The sequence below is a fragment of the Impatiens glandulifera genome, chromosome 8 (genome assembly GCF_907164915.1).
Source record: "Impatiens glandulifera chromosome 8, dImpGla2.1, whole genome shotgun sequence".
NCBI lineage: Eukaryota > Viridiplantae > Streptophyta > Magnoliopsida > Ericales > Balsaminaceae > Impatiens > Impatiens glandulifera.
Window position 1 is genome coordinate 21,068,479 of NC_061869.1, and position 5,461 is coordinate 21,073,939.

The following is a 5,461-nucleotide window of genomic DNA, read 5'->3' on the forward strand; positions in this document are numbered from 1 at the left end:
GAAGAAGAAAAGAAATGAAAAAAAGATGGCCGGATTTTATTATATAGTAAGGGTATTCTGGACTTTTCACAGCGTCTCACTTCGCGAAACGCGAAGTCCCTTCGCGTTACGCGAAAAGGGTAATTTCGTCCAAAAAAAATTAAGTGGTCACCAGATCAATTTCAATTATCTGGTGACCAGGGAGGCAAATACCCTTATTTGCAGGGTCATTTCGTCCAATTTCCCTAAGTCATGGGAGTCTCCTAATTTTAATGGGTCAAACAAGATAGGGGTTCTCAGATGAATATTCATTTCCACTTCTCTCTAGAATCTTCCATTAGATAGGGGTTTCTCAGATGAACCCTAGCACTCAATCTACGCAGCTTCATTAGGTAACCAATCGACTCTCTTAACTCGATAATCTTGTATAAAGATTATTAGTCCATATAAGTTGTAAAGGATGAGGGCACACCTTATGTGTATCAGTTTTCATTTTCAATAATTTTATTCAAGCTGATTCGGTTTATTGTCCGCCTTCAGATTTTTGCAACTTTTTGGTATTTGGAACCAAGGTCGCCTTCTCTCTCGTGGTTGATGCTTTTTTGTTGTCTATTTGATATCCTTTGATGCATTTTCTACCGGACTTAATGAAATCCAACGGCGATATGCTAGAGTATCTACTGGAGATCCCGTTTGTACAGGTAAATGATTCAAGTTTTTTTTTTATTGAAAACAGAAATTTAGTGAAAACAATATTCTCCAGATTTACTCCACTAGAAGAGTTTGTCAAGAAAGGGACCAAAGAAGAGCAGGTACTATGATTTTAACTATACACCATTGTAGGTTAGAAATAAAGTACACATGAGTTGTGGTTGACATATTCATTGTTCTGTGGGATATGAATGATGATGAGACATAACTGGACAGAAAGAAAGAACCTCTAGTTCCTTCTACTAGCCTTGAAATAAATCATCTAGATGGAAATATCTTATCATACTCTCTACGGTGCTCTTCTTCGCCACACAAATGATAATCCTAAGGTGAGAAAGTCTTACTTTTCCGAATTCTTATTCTTTACCCGAGGTTTAATTTTATGAAAGAATATTTTTATACTTACTTAATATACACTTGTATATCCAAGATTAGCATCTTCTGTGTTTCCCAAAATAGTCCAAAACCAAATAGGGTATTTTCTGAAAATCACTAGTCCTCCTTGTTTGATTTGTGGCATCAATCTGTTATAGTTTCACTTTTTTATTTGCCGATCAAATCTAGGCTAACTTGTAGATCTGAAAAATGAATCAATAGTATTGGTAGTTGGGATTCTAATTTAAATAATAAAGCTTTTTTTGGACATGATATAAATATTACCAAAGCTGACACAATACACTCCTCTTGTGGTGAAATCTTTTTTATGTAGACTTCATTATGTGAACGGTAAAAGAATTCACTCTTGATGACATTTATATTGAATTCATTATGGCTTGTGTGTTAGGATGGACTTATGCTATCTTTGATCTATATTTAGTAGTTAAACATCTAATTTGTCTCCCTATTGTAGGTTGATGCTGCTCATTTGTCCCAACAGATAAGAAAAAGATTTAACAATCAAGTAAGCCACAATTCTACTATCAATTGAATTGAAACTCTCATGTCAATGTTCCATATTCTTGCAAACATTGATAATATAGCTCTATCCTTGTTTCTGTAGCATATGCTCCAGATATTTCTATTAATAACTTACCGTAATCATTCTATTGGTCTTCCATAAAAGTTAATTTGTTGGTGCTTAGTGCTGAACTTATTTCAATGACATGTATATTTCCCTTGTTCTTGTCGAACAGCTAGATTTAAATGTTTAGTTTTTACAGCATAAATAAACAGGTATATGATTTATCGTGAGAAACACCATGTTAATTATTAAACTTTTTTAGGGCCTGAGCTTGATACTAGTAGTAGATTGCATACTTAGAGTTCTCTTTTTGGCTAATTAGCCTAATTACTTACTCTATTACAAAACTCAAATTAGTTGAAGTATATATTTTCTCATCATATCACCAAATTTGGTTTGTATGCGGTCTATAGTAATGGCAACTAGAATAGCCTGATGCAAGACAAAAAAAAAATTAAACATAAGTGGCTAGGAATTTCTTAAAATATCCATGATGAATCGCTTTTTGCTCACTTGTTCTGTTTCATTTAGTTTTGTCAGCTAGTGTAGTTCTTGTGGTTATGTAGATTATGGCCACAAGACATGGTAACATTTGAGTATCAGGGCAGTGGCTATATTTTTACTGTTAATCAAACTTCTCTAGAGGGCCAAGAGAAAAATGAAAGAGGGATGATTTCTACTGACACATATATTGTCTTCGAAGCTCCAAACTCCAGTGGAATACAAGTAGACTTATCATTATTGTTCTCACATTCACCTATTAATGTATCTATCAATTTGCATTTTTGTCTATTTATTTAACTTCAACTACATTTATGTGGAATTAAAGATGACGGGTACTTTATCATTAATATTAATCAATATAATTATGTTCTCAATGTATTTATTATTAGAAAAATCTTTATTTGCACGGTTGAACAAATTGAACCTGCAACCTTTGCAGGTTGTCAATCAACGTGAAGCTGTTAGCAGTAGTTTTTTAAGAAGAAAGAGTTAAATCTTGAGACACTAGGCGTTGGTGGTCTGAGTTTGCAGATATATTAAATGCATATATCCATCATTGTTTTGTAAAGTTCCCAAAAAATCTGATAATTAAGGTATTACCGATCAGTTCCTTTTTTACTAGTGTTCTTCATATCATCTGTTCATGTAGTGCATCACTATCTTGTATTAGTGTTTATAAGGCTGATAGTGTTTATATCCGTGTTGATTCATTAAGTTTTTTGGGTGCATTGCCTACAGAAGTAAAGCTGCTGAAATTTGAATCTCTACAACAAGAAGATTCTAATAATAAAGAATGGTTGTTTGAACTTTATGGTGACCAACCAAAGAAACCACAAAGTAAAATGAATGATAAATGTGGTGGTGGCAAGGGAGAAGGACAAGGAAGCAAAGTAGATGCCTCTTCCAGCTCTAGCACCTTTGAAGTGAATGACCTTATATATTTTTGGGTAAGGCCTTGTGTTCCTTAAATTTACCAGAATTATTTTTTGCAATCTCATGGGTTAATTTTCTATTGCAGAAGAAGTGATTTTGGAATAGTAGTTGGCACTGAGAAAGATGATTGTATCAAGGTATATGGTCTGGAAATATTATTGTTTGTTCTCGTAGTCAACTATTCACTCATTCTTCTTGTTGCAGATTTTGAAGGATGGTCCTATAGGACCAATTGTGATGACTTTTGATGCAAGTCAATTGAAACGTGGATCTTTTGATAGAAAATTCACAGCATTAGATACATAATTACTGTCTAAACGTAGAATTTGTTTTTAAATTTAATGGTACTGATTTTTGATCCATAATTAGTGTCTAATATATTTTCACAAGTTCATGTTAAAATGTCAACTTGAGCATTGTTATGAGCTTGTAAAAGATGTTTTAATTTAAGACTTGGTTTCTTACTTGATCTTAGCCGTTTCATGACTACCTTGGAGACAACATTTTTGAAAATGTTTGTTGTGAATGCATATTTCTCTTCTAAATATTTGGTAGTAGTTTTGGTGTTTACTATTTTCTACAATCTTCAGTGTTTGATATGTTAATGTCCCATTTGCAGATAGGATGGCATGAGTGGGTACATCAACAGATGGAGAAAGATGCGGTGTTGGTGGGATATCCATAAAAAGGTGATATTATTTCTTATCTTAGTTAGGTCTTTGGTTAATGTGGAATTGCTTTTCTCATTCTTTTTTATTGAATAACTCTTTGGAAATCAAATTTTACTTAATGAGGTCCAATTATTAATTGACCATCTCTTTGCCTTTTCTGTATTTTAATTGTTGGCTCTACCAACATTTTCAGAAGGTACTCATAATTGTGCATAGTAAAATATTTGTTTACATTTGTTAAATATTTTTATTAATTATTTATGTTCTTGGGCCACAGATTTCTGGCCCAGGTTAATGACTGAATCTTGTTTTAATTGTGTGTTTTTTTTTTTCACATGAGCGTCTTTAAATAATGTTAGTTAGAGGTAGATTGTTAAAAGTCTAAACAGTTCTAAAGTGCAATATATTTCAATTGAACATTAGATATCTAGCATCAGTTGTGATTAAGGACACTCATATAACTGTTCTACATTTTTGTACACGCTTGACTTCTGTTTATTAATACCCCTACTTCGTTAGTCGAGATTGTTTATTATATTTATAACTTGCGTCTTTTATTTGTTTTGTTGAAACTAATTGAAATTTATTTTGAGTATATGATTTGTTGAGCAAGTACCACTTATTTTTTATTTTAATTTTAAGTTTTGTACATAAATTTTTTATCAAATTTTAAACATATAGCATTGTTTGGTTGAATACTATCAATTTTGTAATGGTAGATGCATATAGTTCTAGGCATATGAATTGACAACATTGTCCCTTTTACACCCATAAATTGTTTTTTCAAATTTAAGGGTTAGTTAATATATTTCATTGTTTCCAGATTGCTTATTTAGATTAATTAAATGTTACTAGCTGAGAAGTTTCCAAATAATTATGTGAAACATTTTGAGGTAGTGTTATATTCAAGTTTTTCTGTTTCGTATAGTGCAAAGAGTTTAGCCTTGAAACTTAGTATGGGTTTTTGTCAAGATGTTTTGCAAAGATCTTAATTCCTTATTTCTGTTTCTTATACTAGTTTCTATTTTTATTTATATCTGTAGGGACACATTGATTTGGAGTTGAATGATGTTGGGAGAAAACAAATTGAGACAGTAAGTAGTTTAACAATATTATTGTCAATACCGATATTCCATCTTATTAGAACTTGTATTATTAAGGGTAGTTATCACCCTATCCAAAGAGAATTATATTTTTGTTGTGTACTCGTTTAACATGAAAATGACTTGTTACAGTTGAAACTATTGTGGTAGCATTTGTGGTGCAAAAGAGGTATGCATACCTCTTTTTTTTAATAAAAGTGTGAAACCAGAATTATGGATGCGTTAAAAGAAGGTGATGCAAATATACCAGCACTCAAATTGTCGTCTAAGGATCTCAAATTGTCAAAGGATCTTGTAAGAAGTGTGAATTGTAAGAAGTGTAAGGAAAGTAGTAAAGTTATTTTCATCTCAAGGGAACTATTTATTTGAAAATTTAATGTATTTTATTTAAATAAATATAACATTAGATGTAATTTAACTAATAAAATTTATTTAATTATTTAAGATTTTTTATTATCTTTGAAATATTATGTTTATTTAATTATTTAATTTATAAAAAAAATTAAATTTTAAACCGTCATCTTACAAATGTTAAAATATAAATAAATAAAATTTTAAAAGAATTGTTAAAATAATATTTTAAAAATAAATAGGCTTTT

At 31.0% G+C, this 5,461-nt stretch overlaps 1 long non-coding RNA gene across 2 annotated transcripts; it reads left to right on the top strand.

Annotated features, from left to right (window-relative positions):
• The first annotated feature begins 301 nt into the window (after positions 1 to 301).
• Positions 302 to 5,210, top strand: LOC124912646. Of its 2 annotated transcripts, none has more exons than XR_007096702.1 (10): positions 302 to 371; positions 520 to 680; positions 743 to 1,019; positions 1,541 to 1,591; positions 2,595 to 2,748; positions 2,894 to 3,102; positions 3,174 to 3,225; positions 3,708 to 3,777; positions 4,803 to 4,853; positions 4,995 to 5,210. It is a non-coding gene; the product is annotated as an uncharacterized LOC124912646 (long non-coding RNA). The 2 variants fall into 2 exon arrangements; XR_007096703.1 differs by having other exon boundaries at positions 2,897 to 3,102.
• The last annotated feature ends 251 nt before the right edge of the window (positions 5,211 to 5,461 follow it).